Raw genomic sequence first — 26,497 nt, forward strand, 5'->3', positions numbered from 1 at the left:
CAACTGGTTAGATTTTATCCTAAGGGTAAAGCCAAGGTATAAAGCACATGGCAGGAGAGAATAAATCATGTATAACTCACTGGCAGATACTGTAGCTATTGCACCCAACAAAACATTTAATTTTTTAAGTTTTGGGTGGAATTAGTCTCACTGTAAGTACTAAGCATGTCCAGTTGTATATGTTATACTACCGATTTACCAAGAAACTTAACAAAAAATGTTAAGTGAGCAGTGATTTCTGGTATTCCTGCTGAAAGTAGTTAAAGTTAAAAGTAAGCAATGGGGGTAGGGTCATGCTGATTGTTTTTAGTCAGACGTCAGTTGAAAATTAAGAGATCTCAGCTCCCATCTCACTCAGAAATTGCACAGAATTAGCTTTCTGGCTTAGTTACTCTTTCTGAAGTGTTGATTGGCTAAGCGGGATCACATAACACCCAGTACTGTAAAATTATTTCTTTAATTATTGGTTATTTTTTACATATATGTTGTTTACAGATAAATATTTAAATTAAATGAAATAAATATACCAAGTGGAATTTTATACTAGAGGAATTAATTAAAAATATAACAGTATGCCATGTTTGGATGTGGGTGATGTTTGGATTTACTCACACCTGATGTGGTTGGTCTGGACAGCAAAGCCCAAGTGAGTAAAGTTCAAAGTTAGGCATGGGTAAATCTCAGCATTATCTATCCCTTAGCATGGTATTGCTATTATACCACAGCATTTATTAACTTTGTAAGTTATATGTAGTTAAAGTTTTTTTTTTTAATTTTATGTTTAAGTTGCTGTTAATATATTCACAAAAGTAGCTTGTAGGTTTGATTATTTGTGACACAGCATTGTAATAATATCACAAGCAAAATCAAGATATGGTAGCTCAACTGTCTGGATTTTGATTCTAAGGGACACTAAGGAAGTATTGAATCTTGCCAGTTCTATTGGCATAGAGGGGTAAAGCCAATATGAAGACCTAGGGAGCTGTAGTTTGATTAGCAGCTCTGGTGTCTGTTGGACATGATGGGATGGGGAAGGGAAGAGAAGAACGCTGAGGCTTCACTTGCTCACCTTCTTCAGAGAGAAGGGCTGGGAATGATGTGCCTGGTGGAAGGTGTGCTGCTTCTGTAGTACAGATGGAGATTGGGACTATGACTGCGCTCCAGGCTGTAGCTTGTGTGCAGGCTTGGTGATGTCACCTTTCTTGATCCAAGAGCAGGGACACTGCATTGGCTACCACTTATTTGTGTACAGGTTTGGAATTGTCATCTTTCTTTTCTGGCCACACCTTATGTGTGTGCAGGCTTGGAGGTGTCACCTTTCTTGACCCCAGAGCAGGGGCACTCCATTGGCAATACATTATGACATGCTGGCCCTGTGAGTATGATACCACCACACTATAGGAATGATGGTGTAGCTGTGTGTGAGACTACCCTAACCCTGGAGAGATATGATGATTCTCCAGTCCTCTCACCTGTCTCCTCTCCACCACTTCACCAGCATAAGTAGAAATCTGGTGATGCTCTCTCACATTGATAAAATTGGACCAGAGATTAACCTTGGGAGAGATCTTATGGCAGACTTTGCACCCCTTGGGGACAGATGAACCTAACCAATAATAATACACCTGGAACTGCAGTAAAAAGGTGTTTTGAATGTCAAGCACTTCTGAATCTTGGGCTCTGGCTTCAAGGCTTAGAGAAGCCAGGTGGTGAAAGGTTTTAGTGAGTCACCAATGCCAGCTGTACCAGGGGAGGGAGGCAGTTTAGCCCACTATCCCACTAACTCCAACATGAGTCTTACCACTGAGTCAGTGTGATGCATGCTGTATGCAAGCCTTACAGAAAAGTCCATGAGCAAGTTTAGGCATGCACAGGAAGCCTCCCCAAAACAGCAGCTTTAAGTGAAGCCACCAAATGCTGTGTGGATGGAGTTAAGTGGTGTGGAAGGGGCCCTGTAAATGAATGACAACCAGCCTATCTCTCACCACTGAAGGGACGTGAATGTGCTTATTGAGCTGTCACCACAGTCAAGGAATGAATGAATTAACCAAGCTTGAGGATAAAATAGGGCATTCTTGCACCAGAGGATAAAAATATGAGTCAGTAAGGTGTTGGGGGCCTGAAACCAAGAATAGTAAAGGTTAAAAAAAAAAGAAGTTAATTTCTGCCAGTCTATAGTATGCATAAACAGAGACATAAACACAAACATAAAGGGACATACGTATATACATGCACTCAAGCAAAAATGCAAGTACAAGCACAGATAGAAATTTGTGTATACACCCACACACCCACACCCAGTGATTGAATGTTTGACATCCAAGCACTATTACACACACACACACACACACACACACACACACACACACACACACACACACACACACACACACACACACACACACACACACACACAGGCTGATCTTTCTTTTCTTTTCTTTAAAGAAGAATGACAGTAGCAGGCTGTTATCAGATCCCCGTATCACATTCTTCCTTTATGCAGTATACTGTAGACACATTTGGTTCCTGTAGTTAGCTTATTCATCTTTAGAGCAACCAAACCAACTGTATTCCAAATATTTTTGGATGCTTGATGTGGCTCCATAAAACAATTTTTAAGCAAATAAGGTATAATTTGGACAGGCTGGATATTTTTTTTTAAAAAAAGGTCTTGTCTTCTGTGGAATTTGCAGTTCAAGGCAGTTGAACAAACATGGCTTTTTCGTTGATATATTTGAAATTATAGAGACATTTTCAATGTCAACCAACACACGCACACACACACACACACACACACACACACACACACACACACACACACACACACACACACACACACACACACACACACACACACACACACACACACACACACACACAATCTTAGAAGTTTTAATTACTGTAATGCTAGGAGTCCAAGAAACAAACATCTTGATTTGTCCTTCATTGTAGAACATGACAAGATTGGTATTATAGCCATAAATGAAGTTTGGGACTCTACAAACCTGTTTGGTTACAACAAAACAGACTGCCTTAGGCCATTACAAAATGGAGATGGAATTCTGTTGTTGATTTGTAATGCTTTTGCATACAGGTTAGAATCTGTTAATGTAGCTTTGTTAATTGCAGTTTTGGAAATTTTGGATCAGTAGCTGTAACTATGAGAATGTAGCGGTGGTGGTGCTGCATTAGCGTTGTCACTTCACAGTAAGACGCTGTCCAGTTTGATTCTCAGCTAGAGCGTCTTCTGCCTGGAGACATGCGTGAATGGGCATACCTTTGTTGAAGGTTGTGCGTCAGGTCTGGCAAGTCGGTATGTAAAAATCAACTGCCAATCATTAGCGGACCGGAGGTCCGCTGTGGCGACCCCTAACTGGGAAATGCCGAAAGACACAAACAAACAAACAAGCTGTAACTATGAGAATGGCATGCTTTTTCAGAAAACTTTCAATGGATTTAAAATTCCATATGGAGTACACTCATTTCTTACGGTCTCAGCTTGAGCATAATTTTATTATTATCATAGGATTTTTTAACTATTCAAAAATAAATTGGAACAATTATACATTTTCAGAAAGGAACAAGACTTTTTTAGATACTTTTGATCAGTTTAATATGATGCAAATGGCCAAAAATCCTACAATCCTATCTTTTGCATTATTAGTGTTTTGTTGGCACACTTTTGGGTTACTCAGACCACTGTTCTTTGTCCTTAAAATATTCATTTTGGGCAACAGCAACAATTAAGTGTTATAAAAATAAGGCTGAAAATTACCCAGGTATTATAGAATCTATTAATGAAGTGGAGTGGTGTAAACAGGGAACTACCAAGTGTGATTTAGGTTACTCATGTCTTGAAAATATATTGTATAATTTTATGATATATGTATCTTTAAATAAGGCATCTAAAACATGCATACTACCTTGCAGTTGGGATTCTGACCTGTACTAATCATGCAACATAAAGAAAAGGATGTTTCTTAAGTATGAAAAGAATCCAGCTCTAGTAAACAAATTTAAATTAAACAAATTAAAGTTTCAATAGTTTATTAAGAAATAAAAATATGTTGTGAAATCATACTGTCAAACACATCTGGAAATAAAAAAAAATTACAAATATTAAAAAAAAGATATGGTGAAGAAACCCAAGGCAGCTTGAGAACCTAGATAATATACTCCAAAGGTATTCCAAAAAACGTTTAATGTGAGCACTTTCGCAGTGCTACTGACTGCTTCATCAGACAAAGTTCATACTATTTAAAAAGCCATAGACCAATAAAAGGAATACTTTCATTAACCAATAATAAACAAGTGTGATTAAAATCCACACCCCTTCAGAGCAGCAATATCAATTTCCTAATAAAAATATGTATAAAGACACATAAAAACAAGTAAAGAAATAAAGAAAATCTTTCATTTATTGGGAAAGTAGTCTGATCCCAAGAAGATGGCAAGTGGGTTGAATAAGCATTTTTCACAACCCGAGATTCATAACAATTTCAACATAGTTTTGCTTCCTGAATTTGTTTCCATGTTAAATTATATTTATTATATTATTACAGACTAATTGATATCTGAGGCTCTTACTAAAACTGGTACTTAAACCTCTAACCACCCTTATTATATTCCAGCAGTACATGTATCTGGGAAACAAAAAAGATCTTTTGCCCCTCTTATATTTAATTTTTTAATAAATTGATTTCAAGCTGTAAAGGAAAAAAGTCTATAGTTTCATCTATATACAATAATGGTTATAAGCTCAGCTTATTTAACTACAAGCCTGTCAGTCGAATCCTGTTACTTTGCAAATGCTATGAAAGATGTATGTTGAAATTATTGCTGGATCTGGTAAATCATGACATTAATTTAGATTTATATTAATGTGGTTTCAGTTTAGGTAACTCTGACAAACGTACAGTTTTAAAATCAAATAACTCTAGCACTGGATTTAACTGTGCCAGTTGGTGTAGTGGCTTATGAATTTAGCCTTTGATCATTTCATGTGATACTTAGGAAACAGAAATGTCATCCTTTTATGATCGACTGGATCCACAGTTAATGGTTGATCTCAGTGTGTTTATATAAAAGGTCACTTTTCAGAACACTCATCAACCCGCGGTAGTGGTGCTGCGGTAGCGTTGTCGCCTCACAGCAAGACGTTGTCCCGTTCGATTCTCAGCTAGAGCGTCTTCTGTGTGGAGGCATGCATGAATGGGCGTACCTTCGTTGAAGGTTGTGTGTCAGGGCTGGTAACTCGGCACGTAAAAATCCACTACCAAACATTAGCGGACCGGAGTTCTGCTGTGTCAACCCCTAACCAGGATAAGCCGAAAGACACAACAACAACTTTTCAGAACACTCAGCAGCATTGCCAAGTGTCACATGGACCTGTTTTGGTCCTTTTCTGTTTAATCTGTTTTTTTTTCCTCAAGTCCTATTAATAAATATTGTGGCAAGTAAAGTATGCAGATGGCTGTAAAGTGAGCATTTACAGTGCTGATTATATGCCTATTACATTGCTATTAAAATAATTTTCCACTTGGGCTGAACAAGTTTAATGTATTTTGGTAGGTCTTATTAAACCAAATTTTTCACTCAAAGGAATTAAATAACGTGAGATAGGATACAGTGGCTGAGGAATAATCGTTTCTTTGGATCTATATTTTACTAGTCACATAAATAGTATTAGGAAACATGCTTTTGGTCTCATAGATTAATTTTGAAATCAGTCTTTCTAAAAGATTAACTAAATGTAGTCCATGTAAAGAAAATGTATATTCAACTAATTTTGTATTTTAGCAGTACTTATTTATTTATTATTTTATTTTATTTTACATTTGTTTACCGGAAAAGCCCGACTGGACACAGGTCCATTTTCAGCAGAGGCCCGAAGAAAAGCTCCATATTACATATAATAAAGAGTCACACATTTTGTAATATAACAGAAAGCGCACTGGGAGAAAGTTAAAAATGCAATATAGTTCAACAGTCACACATTTTCTATTATAGCAGTTTCTCATTAACACACAGCAATAATTTCCAGTAGAACATACAGGAAGAAGCAAGATATTCAGAAGAACATACAGGAAGAGTTTAGTAGAACAAGATTAGCAGCAGTCTGGGCAGGGGCCTAGATGAAGGGTATACTGTAGATATAGGGTGGTGGTGAGCTAACTTAGGGGATCCCAGCAACAGAGAACAGCTATGGCTTAACCTGGGGGTGACATAGGCAGAGCCAGTTTGTTGTGTAGTGGGTTTTGAGAAGTTTTTTTAAATTGGGAGGTAGAGGTTGTGGAGGTTATGTGGGCTGGGAGTGTATTCCAGATTCTGGCAATAGAGCAGGCAAAGAGGGATTTGCCTGCCTCATTTCTGTATTTAATGACATTTATGTGGTTCTGATAAGTGGATCTTAAGGTTCTGGATGGGGTGTAGGGGTGAATAATTTGAAGAAGGGCAGGGTTATTTTCAGGGAGGTGGTAGAGCTTGTAGGCAATTGTGAGTTGATTGAGGAGGAGGAGTTGAGGGAACTCAAGCCAGTTCATCTGCTTGAGGGCCAAACAGTGATGAGACCTATAGTTGGCTTCAGTAACAAACTTTGCAATCTTGTTGTAGCAAGACTCCATCTTGGTTAGTTCTGAGCTATGAAGGTTAGTTAGGATAGGGGAGGCATACATGAGGATGGATAGTAGATGGGTCCTTGCAATCATGGCTTTTGTATGTTTAGACATAAACTGTTTGATCCTATAAAGGAGGCCAATCTTTTTGTTGACCTTCTTGATTGTTTGGGCAATATGTGTCGTACTTCAGGTTATTATCGATTTCAACTCCTAATAGCTTTGTTTGAGTTGTTGGGGTATTTAGTGTATTATCTTTGGATTTTATGTCAAAGTTACTGTATACAGGAGGAGACTTTCCAGTACTAAAGATAATAAGTTTGGTTTTCTTTGGATTAAGTATAAGTCTGATGTTGGTGAACCATTCTTCTGCTAGGGAAAAGTTATTTTGGGTGATGGTTTTTAGTTCCATCAAGGTGGGTGAGGCACATATAATAGTGGTGTCATCTGCATATTGTACTACAGAGGCTGAAGGTGAGGATGTCGCTATCTGGTTAGTGAATAGTAAAAATAGCAAGGGGCCAAGGATGGACCCTTGAAGGACACCTATGGCTACTGGTAGTAAGGGGGACAACTGTTTTTTTCCATAGGACTGCCTGTTGATGGTTTGATAAATAGTAAAAGAACCAGGATATGGTAGAAGAGCTGATGTTCAGGGTAGTTAGGGTTTTTAGGAGCATACTGTGGTTAACCATATCGAAGGCTTTGGATAAATCAAGGAATATGGAGGATACGAATAAACCTTTGTTTCTTTGTAGATTCACAATGTTGGAGAATGAGAGCAGTGCTGTGGTGGTGCTATGGGAAGGCCTAAAGCCATGCTGGGATGTAGATAGCAGGTTGTTTTTTTGGCAGTAGTGCATGATCTGGGCATGTACGACTCTCTCTAATATTTTTGATAAGGGTGATAGAATTGCTATAGGGCGGTAGTTGGTAAGCTCAAGTGACTGACCTCCTTTGTGCAAAGGTATAATATGCACTATTTTCCAGGAGTCGGGTACTTTACATTCAGTTATTGAGGATGGACATGGGATAAGCTATAGCCTCTGCTGTAAACTGCAGAAGTCATCAGGGAGATTATCTGCTGCTAATGTTGTTGGTTTAAGCTTTTTGAGGAGCTTAGCTATTGTAGTAGTGGGGGCTGGATTCAGGAAAAAGGTACACTTGTTGTTTAATGTATTAGAGGGGGGTGGGGGTTACTGTTGCTGTAGGGTTGGAAGTAGTTTTTTGGGTATTTGCTAGGGCTTGGATTGTTTCAGTGAAGTATTTATTAAACTGGGTGGGGATGTCACTGTGGGTGTTTGGTAATATAGGGAAATGGGGTAGTAGTTTTACCAGGGTGAAGTAGGTTGTTTAATGAGGCCCAGAATTTCTGAGGGTTGTTGGTGTGTTTTTCCTGCATCGATTTATAATAGTTAGACTTGTCTAGCTTTATTATTTTTTTGGTGTTGTTGTGGAGTTTTTGGTATTTCTGTCACTGGGTAGTAGTTTTGTGTTTTGGAAAGTGTGACCAGGCTTTCTCTCTTTCTTTCATTAGGGACATGGTATCTTTAGATAGCCACGGGGCATGGTTCGTTTTGATTCTAGTGGTTCTGGGTGGTGCATAGGAATCTAGGATTTTTAGGAAGGTGGAGTTAAAGTACTCTACGGCTTCATCTAGTGATAGATGTTTTAGGGGGGACCAGTTATAACATTTTAGTGAGTAGATTAGGTCCGGGGCTCTTAAGGTTTTTTTTTGTTACGTACAGTTCTGAGTATTGATTATTTTGTTTGGTGGGACCAGTGTCTAATTAAGCATGTAGGTTGATGGTCACTCAGACTGTCAGAGAGACAGCCTGATTGGTGGGTGAGAGTGGGGTCAGATAGTAGAATCCAGTCCAAGATGGATTGGCGTTTGGAAGTTTTATCTATTCTTGTAGGGGTGGAAATAATTTGGGTGTACTTATGGAGGTTAATGTAGGTAGAGGGATTGTGGCTGGTGCATTCAGCCCAGTCACTGTTAAAGTCTCCTGAAAATATTGTTTCTTGTGGAAGGGAAGATGACATCCAGCTAAGTATAGTATAGCCTCCTGCAATAATTATTTGTTTATTGGGGTTGAGTTTTAGTTTGGCTAAAATTAATTCTATGTCTTTGACTTCAGGGGGAGTTGCATTCAAATTGTTCAATGGAGAGGTGGCTTTGGTATAGTATGGCTACGCCCCCTCCTTTTTTAACCTGGCCTGTCTTTACATATAATATTATAGCCAGTGGCAGTTATTGCATTGTCATGATGTTCAGGTTTAAGCCATGTTTCTGTTAGTACTACTATATCAGGCTTATACAGGGCTAGTAAGGCATGGAAGTCTTGGGTATTGTTAAGAATACTCCTTATATTTATGTTTAGAAAGAGGAGAGATGAGGCAGGTCTTAGTTATAGAGGGTTAAGGTTTGTGGGGTTTGAATTGTTGATGTTTTTGGGACCTGGATTTGGATGACTGTCATCGCAACATGAGAGAATTTGTTTTAGGTTTAGATAGAGTTTATTCAGTTTGTGAAGTAATTTGTCAGGCCTTTGTTGTTTAGTTTTGTAGCTGAGAATATTATATAGACAGGAGAAAAGTGTGGTGGAGGAGAGGTGACAAGATGATTAGAGGAGAATGTTCAGCTTTAATCAGGTTGGTAGTGGAGTCAGTTTGCCATGGTGGTGGGGGGGGGTAAAGTGGAGGTGTGTTTGGTATGAGGAGATGATAGATAGGAGGAAGAGAGAGGAGAGGGGAAATGTGAGACATAGTGGTTGTAGCATAGTGGAGTACATGCATGAGGGCATTTTATATTGTTGTGGGTATGAGTGCCAGTAATGGTGGTTTGGGAAGGTATTGTGTAGGGTGTAGTTTAGTATGTCAGAGTGGGGATGGTAGGTTTGATTTGATTGGGTAATTGAGTTGTGGGAGTGGTTGTGGGTGTGGTGTGTGATTATAAGAGTAATTGATATGGGGTGGGTGAGAATGGGGGTAGGGTAGGGGAGCAGAGCGAACGGAGCGGGTCTACACTGTCCAAGAGAAGCAGGTAAGAAAAAACAATCAGGGAAAGTGCTTAGAGAAGTTGGAGAGGGACAGCTGTAGTTAAAAAAACACTACATAGGTTTTAAGCTCAGGGAGTGTGAAATGACTGCTTCTGTCACTTTCAAGCTGCTTGCATATTTGTATTCTAGACCTAGTAGTATAAGGTGTGACTTAAAGTAAAAGAGCCAGAAGGTCTGGTATCACTGGGCTTGTAATGGGGTTGACTCAGGTACAAAGGGGCAGCTATGCTGATAGTGCCTTTGCTATGATTTGAGCCCTAGTCTATGGAGGAAGGACAGAGTGACCTAAGAGAATGGAGATGAGCCAGGGAGGTGGGAGTGGAGTATTAGAGGAGGTTAGGGGGAGAAAGAGCAGAGGGTTATGCAGTAGGAAGACTAAGTGTGTCCAGATTGAAAGGAAGGTAAAGTAAGTGGAGAATCAGTGAACAGGTGAAGGTGGGGGCTACAGTGGAGTGGAAGGAGAAGAAATAGGCAATTGGGGGGGGGATTTACAGGCAATGGAGCTTGCAGAGTTGGAGCTAGTTTGCTAGGCAGGTAGCAAAGTTAGGCTGGCTGCTTGAGATGGTGGTGGGTGCACCGCAACGGATTGTAGCTGACCAGGAGCCTCTTCAATAGTTGACAGAAATATGACTAAATGACAGGGTTCAAAAACATTTGAATTCACACATACACTGTTCTTAAGAGGAACTGTTGCTGGGGATGTATCCACTGATGAGCAGAGTTTAGAGAGGGAGCGTGTGTACTTCCTGGATTGGTAAATGGTTTTGCGTCTATGAGGCAAGGCCGGGTACCTGTAAAATAAAGGAAGAGATAATGGTTGAGGACTAGGTATGTGAGAACCTTATTAGCTAGAATAGGGTAGTGCAAAGGAGAAGAGGTATAGAGAAGGTTGATAGGAGACACTGTAAGACTGTTAGAACTCATAGGGGGAAGTAGTAGTAAAGCTGAGGAGCCTTGACTGAGAAAGAGTTAGGGGAGAGACAGGGAGGGGGAAAGAGTTAGGGGAGAGAGAAGGGGGAGGTTGGAGAGACAGTTCCTGTTTCTGCAATACAGTTAGAGGCAATAAACAACTATAGGCAGTAAGCAGCTTAGAAAAACTATACAAATACAACAGCTTCAGTTAGCACTGAGGGGCTTGGTTACCACAGAGCTTTTGTAACACAGTTATTTTAAAAATTGTACAGCTATGTTTATAACAGTTCCTGTTTCCACAATGCAGCTAGAGTCAAACAACTGTTTGGTATAAAATAAAACAGCTTTTGTCTCACAGTAGGGCATAAACCAGCAACAGCTTTTTTTTATCATAGTAGGGCATAAACCAATGACAGCTTTTTTACCATAGTAGGGCAGCCTTTTTAACACAGTAGGGCTTAGACCAAGAAAAAAAAAACAGTTTCTTAGGCACAAACAAGTATTGCTCAGAAAAGCTTAATTTAGTACAGTAGGGTTAAACAATAACAGTATCAGCAGCACAGTTGAGTTATATGCAGTAGTTAAAACACATCTTTGATAGTGTAATATTCAGTGAACAAGTAAGTAGAAGGCTATTTGACTAGGGCCTTCAGCAAGTCTGCATACCCTAGAGTATCGTTTGCACTTTAGCCCTCAGTGAGTCAACACAACCTAGTACAGGGCCTGGACAATTGTTCCTTGCACTTCAAATAAGTAGTGCAAAATGTCTAACCACAAAATGATGTGCTCTACTCTGATTTAGCATTATACAGACTAGTGTACCTGTAGAAGGGGATGCACTACAACAAATTGTGCCAGTAAGCTAGTGACACTAGCTTGGACTGTGATACCTTACAGAAAAAATGATAGTTGAGCTCACCCAGAAATACAATCACTGAGTTACCAGTAGCGGAATGCATTCATTAATGCCTATGAAAAAATGTGCGTTAAGCCCATATAATGTGCTTCACCTGTGAGTTAAACCTCAACAAACACTTTAACCTTTAAGAGGGGGATGCACTACAGCAAATTAAGCGTGTGAGCTAGCGACACCATCCTGAATTGCGGTAACATGCAGAAACCGCGAGTAAAGCTCGTCCAGAACCACAACAGCTGAGCTGCCAGTGTCAGAAAACATCCGTTAATGCCTAAGACTAAATTTGAGTAGATTTCATCCAGAACCACAACAACTGAGTTAACAGTGTCTGAAAAGAGCTTTTAATGCCTACAACAAGCTCCGATACAAGATCTTGCCATCAACCTTTAGATTTCTCACACTTCTGAGCTTACCTGGTCAGCGTACGCATAACTCTGTGGTAAGGGGCCAAGAATACAGGAGAAAATGGTGCTGTAGCCTAAGTGTGCCTGTTATTAGGCACAAGGGAGCATGGGAGGTATGGGGTGACGTAGTACCGCAATGGAGGAATTAAAGTGGAACTATACTGTGTGTGAAGATGCTGTTGCACTGTCCAAGAAAAGCAGGTAAGAAAAACCAATCAGGGAGAGTGCTTAGAGAAGTTGGAGAGGGACAGCTGTAGTTAAAAAAACACTACATAGGTTTTAAGCTCAGGGAGTGTGAAATGACTGCTTTTGTCACTTTCAAGCTGCTTGCAAATTTATATTCTAGACCTAGTAGTATAATGTGCATAGCCGACTTTAGGCATAGGCCAACTAGCTGGCCGCCTAGGGCGCCGCTCTAACAGGGGTGCTTTTCCAATATTTATTTGCTGTAAGAAGACCAGGATGGGAGCACCGAGCGGTGTGGTTGGGGGCGCCGTGCAACCCTTTTGCCTAGGGCACCAGTCGACCTAAGGCCGCTCCTGATAATGTGTGACAAAGTAAAAGAGCCAGAAGGTGTGGTATCAATGGGCTTGTAATGGGGTTGACTCAGGTACGAAGGGACAGCTATGCTGATAGTACCTTTGCTATGATTTGAGCCCTAGTCTATGGAGGAAGGACAGAGCGACCTCAGAGCATGGAGATGAGCCAGGGAGGTGGGAGTGGAGGATTAGAAGAGGAGGTTGGGGGAGAAAGAACAGAGGGTTATGCAGTAAGAAGACTAAGTGTGTCCAGAGTGAAAGGAAGGTAAAGTACGTGGAGAATCAGTGAACAGGTGAAGGTGGGGGCTGCAGTGGATGGGAAGGAGAAGAAATAGGCATCTGGGGGGGATTTACAGGAAATGGAGCTTGCAGAGTTGGAGCTAGTTTGGTAGGCAGGTAGCAAACTTTGGCTGGCTGCTTGAGATGGTGGGGGGTGCACCGAGACGGATTGTAGCTGACCAAGAGCCTCTTCAATAGTAGACAGAAATATGACTAAATGGCATTAACAGTAGGACACAATTTACTCAAACAGAAGCAATTCAGAAAATAGGAACAAAAAAATTCCCTCATTGTGACGTCTTCCACATCAAGAAAGATGTACTTCAGGATTCAATAAAGCCTACACTAAGCGTACACTGTTCTGAGTGAACAGATAACACAGACATAACACACACCTTCTTCCTTAATATTGGTTTATCTATTTACAGTCTTGCAGCTTTAAATATTGACAGGGATTCATAAAGGTTACCACAAAGTGTAGACTACATGTACATTTAGTGTAATCTTTCTGAGTAACTAGAAAGCACAAAAAAAGTGAAAAGAATGTTCTTGAATACACATTGAATCTAGTCCGTAAAGTCTTAAAGTTATATCCATTTTACTAAAAGCACACATGGTAAGCTATTAATGTTTACATAATTTTTCATGATGACTTGTTACAAGTTATTTATAATATTTCGTTATCTTCCAGTTTGTGAGAAAATAGATATAATAATAAAAATGTTACCGTTATAAAGTATAGTATGAATCTAAGAAATAAATTCAAAACACATATAATACCCAGAATTTGTATTGCATTTTTATTAAACTGCATGTCATTTTTCTCATGTAAAATGCATTGTGTACTCGATTCTCAACTCAGTGCACTAATGTTTCAGTGCTGCAGTCAAAATATTGTCCTCAATTAAAAAAAATGATGAGTACATGGGTATGTAACCAATGTTCTTTATTTTGTAGGATTGTAATGTTGCAATTTGCATGACATTTTAGTGCCGGGAGGTGGTAGTTTTATGTCTGTTGTCATCCCGCAGAGTTCATTCAAGCTATAGATACTTAAAGTTATTGTACAATTTCTATATAATTTAAAGCTGCTAATGATTATGTTGTATATATCGCTGTCACTTTATAAGAAATGTCATTGTTTACATAGGACATTTGGAAGGGTATAACTGTTCTGCTATGATGAATTTACTACAGATGAAGTCTTTGAGGTTTTGTTATTGGAAAAATACTATCACATTACACATAGCATTATTCACCAAGGTTACTGCAAACATTAATATACCTTTTTCTGACCTATAGTTATCTACAAAACTTAGTAAATAAGATGTGACAAGTGATGCAAGGACAAAGCCCATTGTATGGCAGGTATACAACCATTTTGGGGAAATTTTTGACATGACTGAGTGCTATCATATCACAACTGATAGTCATCAAAGTGGTGTTTTGCGCTTGGTGGAATTTTGTCTTTTCTTTGAGGTTTGTTCTATCTGGAATATGATTATATAAGTTAGGGATCTGTGGGAGCAGAGCTCTGTATTAATCTATGAGCCAATTTGTTCTTGTTTTAAGGAAAATAAATAGTTTCAGTGATTATCAGTTCACACACACAATAATACAGTAAGGAGGATCTTGTTTGGTTAGGCTGCAATTTGAGGGCTGTTTTTCATTCTTGCTGGTATGACACAGTCAAACATGTTGCAAGGCTGTTATGGAGCAAAGCTGTTATGGAGCAATCATGCTATCCTTTTGAATATCAAATAAAATGATGTAATCCTGCAAAATGTAAAACGAATTAAGCTATATTCCTGTACTAGGTTTCTATGGTAGCTCTCACTGTGTGTTTTTACAAAAAAGCATATTTTTGTAAAACAGTCTTTTTGAACATGTTTCTTGCTAATATATGATTGTTCTCCTGCAGTAATCACCATTCTTTCTAAAGAAATGGAAGTTTTGCAGTGTCAGTTTTGAACAGCATTGTTTTCCAGGAGTACTGTGATTATACTCAGATTTGGGGAAAAACAAAATTTGTTCTGGGGTTCCCTAGAGCAAGACCTGATTTTACCACCAGTTACTGGGGCTTAACAAAAGTCTGTTAATGACTTCTAAGCACTATTACAATCAAGTCTTGCTCTAGCAAATCAGCAAACAGCAGTAGAAAGTAAAACAGATTTTAAAAACTGTTATAATATCACTCTGCCACACTTATAATCAGAAAGTGTGGCCATTAGTTCCACAGATGGACACCTTCTTCTGCCTGCTATCTATTTCACAGCAATAAAGTGTTTTACCAGTTTTGAAGCTGGTAAAAACACTTTGAGGTACCATACTTTTTACTTTTTGTCCCTGTAACTGGTAGTAAATGGCAAAGCTCCATGCACTGCAAATAGTTGTGATCAGGTCTCTAACCACAGACCTCCACTATGTGTTCTTGACATGGATACAAAGATTCATCTCTAGTTTCGCTATTGAAGTGAATTTCTGTCTTCCATGTCTTGAGCACATAATAACATGGTTACGTTGGGAGACCTGATCATAATCCTGTGTGTTATGCTCGTCAGGTCAACTCACATTTCAGTTATTTTATTTCATTTACTTTAAGTAGTTAGGTGGACTAGCTGAATGGCCCTTTCCAGATAAATAGTTTTGAAGTCAAAACTGAATGTCTCTATCCAGATAAATAACTCTGAAGTCGAAACTGAATAACAGAAGAAAGTGCATGTCAAGAGAAAAGAAATTACATAGAAAAGGGAAAAAAAAGTAGTGCAAAACACATTCCATTGGCAGTGCCTTACAGGACTACACAAAGGAATGGAAGTACTTATTTACATAAAATCACATTTGCATGTAATGTTAACATTTTTGGTTATATACATATAGGTCTAATTTTCTTTATCAAAATTACACTTTACTGAACATCAAAAACCCGACACAAATAAACTGAAAGTGCAGATAAAAGAAAACACACTATTCCGAACTACACTTCAAGAAAACCAAAACCACTAAAATTTACACTTTAAACATATTTTTCCAGAGGGAAAAGCACCCTTGCATCCCCCATGTGGGGGGCTGCACCCCCACACCCCCAGCACATTATATATACCAACTCCAAGATTGCAATACAGTGGGGAAAAGGGTACATTTCCTTATCCTCACTGTACCACTATCTGTATCAAGACCCTCCAACTGCTGTATAAGTTCCACTTCCGTTATTACTGTAAATAATAAAGAGAAAACACCACCCCTGTTCTTCTACAAAATACCGGAAGTGCTGATTGTTGTTCGTTGAAGCGTGTCTTGGAATAGTGTGTTTTCATTGAACTACACTTTCACTATAATGCTGTCAGGTTTTTGATATTCGGTAAAGTGTGATTTCGGTGAATGAAAGTAGACCTATGCATATATATCTGTTGTAGTTAATTACAATGATTCAGTGCTGTTCCCTGAAAATCAAAATCATAATCAGGCTACTCATCCCACCCTCCTATTAATATTCACCCTAAGTAAAAAACAATGAAAACTACTACTTTGAAACAGCAGCAATAAAAATGGTTTGGCGATAGACTATCACTGATATTTGTCTCTGTTATGTTGGAACACACAAGGCTGGACAAAAATAGGGTTACATGTGAGCTGTTTTTCAGGTATCAGTATCTCTCAAGAGCCCTAAGGATCTTAACTTTTTTGACAAATGTGACTATAACATGGTGGTGGTATATGTGGAACATTTACATCTGAGACATAAAATCCTGAGGGATATTCAGAAAGACATGTCAGTACTTTCCATGCATGTTACACATACAGATAAGGCACTAGTCCTTCCTGAGTGGATGTATAGACACAAAGAAAATATAGCTAACTTTAGTAATTTGTTGTTTAAAGGGTGCCATTTCTGGAAGAGCCATTCTGTGCCGGCATGGAACAAGATACTAGACAGTCCAGCTTGCTTCACTAAGCATGGTCTACATCTCTCATTTTCAGGCTTCCACACACTAAAGCCTTTGATGCCCCAGTTCCTTTTTCAGAGAGAGTCCAGTTAATGGACATGCCAACTTGACTGTCATATCAGTCCTGAAACTGGACCACATTAAGGTGTCTCTCCATAATGCCAAAAGTCTAAACAATAAATTGCCTGATCTTCAGACACTCCTGCATTTGGAAAATATCTGTGTCTTTGTCATTTCTGAAATTTGCTTTAAAAAGAAATAGTCCCTCTATACCAGGGTTTTGTGTTTTTCATGCCTTTATACTGTGGTGGAGTCTCCATATTTGTCAGTGAATATATTCCCTCTAGGCAGATCCATAGGGACTCGCAAACTGAACCCATCAAAGTACACATTAATCTAGATATGACTGATTATCAACTAAGTTTGTTACAGAACACCTTCTCTGTCTCCTAATGAACGCACAAGATTTCTCAGTGTTCTAAATGATCTCTCTGTGTTACACAAGCTCCCTTATTTTAGTGACTCTAACTACCTTTAAATAAACTGGGACACTTATGCATATAATGTATGATATGGCAACATTTTCTAGTCTTAATAAACTAAAATTGCCTTGAACAGTTGGAAAATAAACCTACTAGGGGACACAGCAGTCTTGATCTTATACTTTAAATATGGCTGCTGCTTTAACTACTCCACTGATATCTCCTTCTCCAGTGAAGTCTGATAAAAAATTATGAATTTCTCCTTTAAACTCTGAAAAGCAACTACTGCAACCACGCTGAATTTAAGGAATGCAAAGATGCCAACCCCAACCTACCCTGTGATGAAATATCAAAATTCACTTATGACTGCACCTTCCCTGATGTTAATACAGCATTAAGCCTCATTAAGGAGTTATACACCTTTTGGAAAAATGCACAGAGCTAGTAGTCCCTACCAGAACCAAGTATCACAGGAAAGTCAAAAGCAAACCACTGTTGTAGTCATGACCATAAATAAACTCAGCAACAAAATAAGCTCCTTTAATCATTTATTCAATCTAAAATCCCTCTTATCAAGGATAATATCAAAACCATTACAAAAAAATTGAAGGCCACTATTAAGTCCACTAAAGGAGCCCATGAATAGGTTGGTCTCTAAAGCTAAAGATAATTATAGCTCCTTCTTTAGCTGTGTTAGAAAACTAAAATGTAATACCCTAAATTACTCTGAACATGTCCTAACAATGCCTCCTATTATGAAACAATAAACATTGCCAATATCCTTGCTAAAAAAATTAGTGTGAACTTCACCGGAGATTTCTATTCAAAGCCCCGAAATAGCTGAATCCCTTATTTATCTCTAAATATCAGTTACTGAAACTACTAACCAAAACCAAAAATACTTTCTCCATGGGGCCTGACAATGTACCTGGTTGTCCAACAATAAACATGTCCTTGTAGACCCAGTCCTTAAACTGCTTACCCTACGTTTAGCTGCTGATTTTGTTCCTGATGAGCGGCACACTGTAGTGGTGAAGTCCCCACATAATGGTGGCCTTAAAACTGACACAGATAGGTAAAAGACCTATCAGTTGTACAGGTCTCATCTGGGAAACCATGGAACATATTATAAACTGCAGTATCAAGACTCTTGGTTGACTTAACTAACAGCGGTTTGGCTTTGTGAAAGAAAGATCCTGTCTATTTAACCTAGTAATCATCTTTGAAAGGGTTATGGAGGCTGTAGATGGAGAGCATGCAGTGTATTCAGTATGTTATGACATCAACAAGGCCTTCAACACTATTCCCCATGCTGCCATTATATAAAAGCTAAACACTTTAAAATTTGGCTCATAGGTTCTTAGGTTCATAGTTAGGTACTAGGTTATCGGCCCAAGGGCCTAAGTAAGCCTAGCCAACAAAGTTCCCTGGCTTACGCCAACCCAAGAAAGTTAATGTGACAAAATGGATCACAAACTGTCTGAAAGACAGAACCCACACAGTACAAGTTGCAAGTGCCTCATCAGAAAGCATGAACGTGATCAGTGGTGCCCTCAGGGCACAGTACTGGGTCCTCCTTTTTGGTGTTTACTTCTTAGATCTCTAGAAAGCTAAAACCTCTGACTAACAGAGTTTGCAGATAACTGCAAACTGGGGATTTTTGTTAAGTCACCCTCTGATACCCAAACCCTCCAGAATGAACTCTCCCAAATAAATTCTTGGTGTAGTAAACATGAGCTCAAATTGAATGCTAAAAAAGTGTAGTATCACTTTGGTAGACAAGCCCTCCCCATATCGTCTGGTATAGCAACTCACTACAACAAAATAAAAACGTACCCAGGAACCCAGGAGAATGGATTGATGGCTCCCTCTCTTTTGACCATCAAGTAACAATGGTTGCCAGAAAATCTTTGTATGTAGTCCTGCTAACTGCCAAAGCAATATCATCAAGATCTAAAGAGGTAATCACTCTCTTCTACTCTCAGCATTGGTCATTCCATTTATTGAGTAAAATGCCACTTTGTGATGTATTTGGCTAAACATATCAATCATAAAGACTTCAAAGGTTCCTAACCAAAAAGATCACAGGCCTAAAGAGCTACCAAGAGAGGCTGGAAGCTCTATACCTTTATTCAGTGTCTTATAGGTTTTTGAGGGGAGACTCAGTTTTCCTAGACCTTCTATATCTACTCAAGTCTGATAACTTCACTAATACTAACACTAGGGACCTAAATCTTTACCAACAGATAAATAAAAATTGGTGGAGGGACATGTTTATAACCCAGTCTCTCCCAAGTATCTGGGCTCACTATCCTCCTTAAACATAACCTAGATGGCTTGATGGGGGTCCATAAATTTACTCTGGGATGCTTTGGTATGGCCCTCCTGGAGAAAAGAGGTGTTGGTGAAGGTGGGTACTGGCAAGGTATGGAAGGTCATATGACTCACTGGCCTTGAAATATATATTAATCTATAAAACATGATAGGAAATTATTAACTTAGAATATACCTAACCATTTTAATAGTTAAACTTGTACATCTGAAACAGTAACATGTTTCTGTCAAAAGAAATGAAATTCTGTGAGCTTGGTATGGAGGGTATGCTGCTGGTTGGTCCAATCTTGCCAAAAGCTTTCTCACCAGTGTTAATCCCACAAGGAGAATTTGCAGCTGTTAGAGAATCAGCATTTGTTCCAAGTTGTTGGAGGGTTCTAACTCTCATCTTTGAGGATAAAGGGGTATGTGTGTTAAATCAGTAATTTACATTTAAAAAAAAGGTAATGAGTAGGTCTTATAGCAACAGGAAGCCAATCTGACTTTTCTGATGGCAGACAGTGTTTGACACTTCTAGAAAGTTGTTTGAAGTGATGAAGTGTTTGAAGAGAGGTTTAGTGAAACTTATAGTCAAGGCGTACTCTATGTTTATAATAATACATTTTAACTTAAGCTATTCAAGCCTCAGATGAGAGTACATTATACCTTTTGCAATGTAATTGACTGTTTTTTCAGCATGTACCTTGAATAACAGGGAAGAGTCCAAGTAAATGTGAAGATATTTATGTTCTAAGACCTAGTTGGGTCGTGTATTGAACTGAAAGTACTTGTTTAGGATGATTATGACGTGCATAATGGCAATGGATTGCAAACAGCATAATGTGAAGTTTGCTGATGACTGCAAGCTGGGTACTTTTCTATAATCGTCCACTGATACTAAACAGCTCCAGCAAGAGCTAGAGTATGCATAGACCCGTCATCCACTGATGCGAACCAGCTCCAGCAAGAGCTAAAGTATGCATAGACCCCAGTCGTCCACTGGTGCTAACCAGCTCCAGCAAGAGCTAGAGTGTGCATAGACCCCAGTCATCCACTGATGTGAACCAGCTCCAGCAAGAGCTAAAGTATGCATAGACCCCAGTCATCCACTGATGCTAACCAGCTCCAGCAAGAGCTAGAGTGTGCATAGACCCCAGTCGTCCACTGATGCTAACCAGCTCCAGCAAGAGCTAGAGCGTGCATAGACCCCAGTCATCCACTGATGTGAACCAGCTCCAGCAAAAGTCAGAGTATGCCTAGACCCCAATCATCCACTGATGCGAACCAGTTCCAGCAAGAGCTAGAGTATGCATGGACCTGTAAAAAAGTGCAGTGCAGTAGCATGTGCCACAAAAGCAGTTCCTGCCTTATATTTTATAAATGGTACTCCACCTCAGACAAACACGGTCATAAGTGTCCTGGCCAGTTATGTGGACAATTCTGTCTTATTCAGACATCATGTTTTGCTATAGTCAGGAAATCCTTATATCTGAGTTAATTTCCAAGGTAATATCCTCAAGATACAAAGAAGTCATCCTGCTCAATACTCTTCCCTTAGCAAACCCATCTCTGAATGCAATGCAAAATCTAAGGCCTTAAATCCTTCAGCTATCCCAAAAGAATAGAACAACTGTTCCTATTCTCAGTAGCTTACAGGCTGCCCTAAGGTGACCTTTGTCTTGCTTTTCAGGCCATGAAAAAATGAAATCTATCTAACCTCCAGTTTCATTGCAAAATCAGTTGCTCTAAAAATGCCCACATTAGGGAAATAAATCTACATAAATAAATAAGCAAGACTTGCTGGAGAGTTGGGTTCCTAACTCAACATATTCCCAAGCTATAGAATAAGTTACAATTATAGGTCAAAGTACTGCTTTCACTACCTTCAAGACTGTTCTTGATTATTGAATGGGCAGACACAAATTTATACCAGAACTGTAATGTACAGCTCTGCTCATTTTGGAAGGAAAGAACTACAAAGTACTTGAAAAGGGAGGCATAAACCTATAAATGTGTCTACTCAAAGTTATATATGGCTAGGCATGTCATAGTACTCATGATCAATTGCCAGCTTTTGTTCCTATTTCTCAGCTGCATCCACATACTTCTCATATTCACAAGTTACATGCTCAGATTATTTTAATTTTTCAAGGGTACATAATGTAAATACCCATATGTGATGTCAAGCACAAGGCTTAGTGCTTTACAAATGCACAATAGCCAAGACAGAAGCAACTTAAGGTTCACATGTTGTGCAGACTTCATCTGTTTTAATACGCTCATGGATAGTTACTAGGCTTGCAGTCCAGCGGACCATTGAGGACCCTAGAGCAAATTCACAATTAACCTCAAGCACTGTTTTGACTATATAATTTGTTCAAGGACACACAGTAGGCAAATTGGGGCTCATGGAATTGAACCCTATACCACAGGAACTACAGCTCACAGCCTTAACCCATTGCATCAGCTGGCATACTTTATGGCATAACTATTGAAAAAGTGACAGTCTGTATTTCCCCCACCACTCAGGACATGTAAGGTGAAATTTTCCTTTTCACTGATGTACTGTAGTCATTGTATAGTGGGTGCAGAGGATGACTTGAACTGACAATGATCATTATCTGGTGATATAAAGCTTAAGACATCAGAATCTAAATGTTGAAAATGAAATAATACTAGGCAGGTACTATTGTCATGTACTGGAAGGGGTCATTTTCTCTTAATTTTCCTAAAACATATGCTCAATACTATTTGTTTGCATGTCTGCTTTAATCTGTCTACATCCAACTTTCATAGGTTCAAAGATTAGTACTAAGCTAACTGCCTTTGTGAGCCATTTTAAGCCTAGCCAATTATCCCTTGTGAGACTCAAACTCTGCACCTTGTGATTGTAAGGCAAACACCTTAAACATTAGGCCACCCTCCCAACCCTTTCAATTATGTTGGAACACTTTCAGAATCAAATATGTCATTTTTGTGTATTTCATACCACTCTAAAAAACTTTAATTTCTCAAGCTATGGTTTGTACCACAGATGTCTGGATTTATCATAGATGGTTCTTGTAAATATATGCTTATTTAATTTTGGTGCCTATGGTTTATTTTCATCCTGATTCTATCTGAGCTTGCAGTTCATGTTTAAATGTTCTGTATTATTGCTTATTTTTATCAACTCCCATTAACAGCTTCTAATAGTTATGTATTAACAATGTAATTTTAAAGTTCTGCATTATTGTGCCACTAGTCTCGGTTGTGTATCACAGACAATGATATCTGGAAGATATGCTAGACAGAATGGGGAGAAATTTAAGAAGCAAATACAATGCATTTTAGCTGCTTTGCAATTAGGCAAATTATTTTACTGTGTTGCGATATTAAGTTCTGATCAATGTTTTCTCTTGAAGTTTTTTTTACTATGAGAAGACTATCATAACCCTCAACATTATAAGCTCCCAGTCTCCCTAAACCTCTTTTATATAATGTTTTTACAACCATATCTATACAACCCTTTAAAACACACCACTCTTGATCATTTTTAAGGCAAAGAAAATGTATGTGCTTAGAGTCATTAGGACAGACATCTTACATGCATTCAGAATGTGCCATGGGCACCCCCTGTGCAAACACCTACGCCAATTTGGTAGTTTTGTGGTGGGAAAAATCATTCCTTTTTATTCACGAAAGATTCAAGCATGTTAAACTCTACAGACGTTTTGTAGATGATATCATAATTGTATGGGAAGGTACCATGGAATTGTTTGAATCTTTCTTGGGTTATTTGGAAACTACCAGCAGTTTCTTAAGATTTACTAAGGAAATTTCCTTTACCCATATTCACTTTCTAGATGTCACACTCAGCTTCACGCCTGGAGGTGGCATCATCTCTTCTCTATATAGGAAACCGACTTGGCGCAATGCGTTGCTGACCTTTGACAGCATGCATCCCAGACATGTATTCCAAGGCATAGTAAAAAGCCAGTTCCTCAGGATACTGAAACTTTGTAGTAAAGATGAAGATCTTGTCAAAGAAGCCTTGTTGTTAGAGAGAATATTTACTGAAAGAGGTTATGACCTCATGATTGTCGGGAAAATCAAGTATGAAACGTTAGGGCACAAAATACCTGTAGAGTTATCCCATACAGAACTACATAGTCAGTTTCCACGATATTATTGTAGAACGAAATCTTTGACCAATAGTTATATCAGGTATATTACCACCTATACCAGTGATATAAAAAGAATACAACAAGTTAATCATGACAATTGGCACTTATTAACTACAGATGCCCATACAAGGGATGTCATAGGGAGATATCCATCTTTTCTATATAGGAACAGTAAAAGCCTAAAAAGGATTTTATGTGGTGATATACATACCACACCAACTCTAGAAAGAGTAACCACACACAACCCTGTTTCACATAGACAAGGTACATTCCCCTGCTATAGCTGCAGTAGATGCAACTATATAACTAAAGAACAACCATTTAAGCATCCAACTATGGACTATGTTTTTGTTCCACACTTTTATGCCAATTGTAATACCCGCAACTTAGTATATCTTGCCACATGTGATAAATGCCAGGCATTCTATGTAGGACTAACCAAAAGGAAGCTTCAGGAGCGTATATACAACCATTTGTATGACATCAAGAAGAAGGTAGAGACGAATGCTTTAGCAAAGCATGCTATAGAATTTCCATCACATTCCTTTAGTTTTAGGGTGCTGCAAGTGGTTATTGACAATGGTAGGGATGGCAATAAGGAGAATAATTTGGCTACCAATGAGCTAAATTGGATTTTAAAATTAGCAGCGCATTTAACACCAGGGATTAATAATTCTATATCTATCAAGCCAGTTTTATTATCTAGGTAGGGAAAATAAATTCCCCAATATATATTTAGCAGTTTTGTATAATATATATTGTTTTTCAATGTATCACGCCACCTGTTTATCCTTTGCATTTATGATTCCGGTTAGACAACTTAAGAACATACTCATTCATATACTTTTATGCACAGCGTTCATACAATGTCATATAGATTCATAGTGCCTCAACTGTTAGTCAATGTGGGCTCACATTTAGACATAAGGTATCTGCACATTTGTACAGATATACCCATCAGTAAATGATATACACAGTTTCTGTTCTTCATTTTATATAGTGAACAAACTTTTTCAGGTTGGGACAAAACATGCATATAATAAGTCCGTTTAACCTATGTTACTGTTTTGAAGATCTATGCATGAGGAGCTAGTAGTTGCCGTTCTGGTTCAAGCTTCCGCTACATTTAGCAGATTAGCTTTTTTAAGTCTCCAGAATTCTTCGCAAATATTTGTTTACACCACATATTTAGTACTAAAACATAAGGTTAGGCAGTCCTTTATATGAAACAAACAATTGCCTATTTTAAGATTTTGTTTTAAATGTTCCGCTTTTTATTTAGTTAATGTACACACTATAGTACCATTTATTAATACTAATTGTTAGTAAGCAGCGGAATGACTCTAAGAAGATGTCACAGCAGAAAGATCCGTATCACTAATATTGCCTCTACTTTGTTGTTATTTAACAAGAGCAATGCACGTGACACTACGTATACAAGTAATGTTAATTTTGAGAGCCATGTCCGAGACTTGACAGATATTTATTAGGGATTTTGGCTTTACGATTATACTAATTGAGCAAAGGACATATAGGTTCGTTTGCTCATTATCTTATGTTTTTAACATTTTATGCCTTGTTGATCATATTCGGTAAACGTTGGTAAGACTTCGCTACTTAGAGACTACAGAAACGCTGATTATATGAAAGTTTTCACAGTATGTTTAATAACGGATGGTAGGTCCTTTGCATTCAATACTGTGATATAAATACATGATTAGGTACACATTGATAATCTTGTGCTCAATGTTGTGCTTAATGTCATTTGATTCTTAAGATAGATTTGGTATTTACCTGTGAAGTATTGTGTATCTCTGTGGTGAAGTACTTGGTATCTATGAGCGTATCTAAGGAGCGCTCTACACTAGAACACAGGTTTTGTGCATTAATTAACTCAATTAATTTCCCGTGTTTCAGCGGATATATACCAGTGTATAAGCATTTTTTAATTGATATCTGAAGAAGCGTGGACTTACCACGCGAAAGCGCTTATTTTTGTATTTTAATAAAGAACGTGTCTTGGATTATACATCGAGTGGCTGACTACTTCTTTAGTTGGAATACCAGTGGTTTATACAGAACAATTTCATGCGCATTCCTAGTGGTTGGGTCCTCACTTTTGTGTTTCCATTTTCATGCTTTTTTGGTGAGTGAACCTTTCAACAGGGATACCGACTACATTTTCAACTATGCATTCAGAATTATAAAATATGCAACTAGATATATGGACTAGGCACCAGTTCTTAATGCCATAAGCTTACTTACAATTTCATCATGTGTTATGGTGCCATATGCCTTGGCCAAATCAGGATGGGCAGCCTGAATAGTGTGGGCAGTGTCCGACACCTGCATGGCCATTTCAAAGAAGCTTGCAAGATTTACCAAGCAAAGGCATGACCTACCCTTTACAAAGCCAAATTGTTGTGGGTCAAGCCTAATCAGATTTTTGATGTAGTGATGTACGACATCGGTCATGATGCTCTCCATGACTTTACAAATAAGACTCATGGATGTACGACATTGGTCATGATGCTCTCCATGACTTTACAGATAAGGCTCATGGATGTACGACATTGGTCATGATGCTCTCCATGACTTTACAGATAAGACTCATGGATGTACGACATTGGTCATGATGCTCTCCATGACTTTACAGATAAGGCTCATGAATGTACGACATTGGTCATGATGCTCTCCATGACTTTACAGATAAGCCTCATGGATGTAAGACATCGGTCATGATGCTCTCCATGACTTTACAGATAAGGCTCATGGATGTACGACATCGGTCATGATGCTCTCCATGACTTTACAGATAAGGCTCATGGATGTACGACATTGGTCATGATGCTCTCCATGACTT

At 38.6% G+C, this 26,497-nt stretch overlaps 1 protein-coding gene across 1 annotated transcript in view; it reads left to right on the forward strand.

The window, feature by feature from the left end:
- TRPV3 (transient receptor potential cation channel subfamily V member 3) overlaps positions 1 to 26,497 on the forward strand; it is a 579,202-nt gene that overhangs the window by 1,243 nt on the left and 551,462 nt on the right. The gene's annotated exons all lie outside the window — the stretch shown is intronic.

Source organism: Protopterus annectens, chromosome 8.part0 (assembly GCF_019279795.1).
Source record: "Protopterus annectens isolate FY-2018-M chromosome 8.part0, PAN1.0, whole genome shotgun sequence".
Lineage (NCBI taxonomy): Eukaryota > Metazoa > Chordata > Ceratodontiformes > Protopteridae > Protopterus > Protopterus annectens.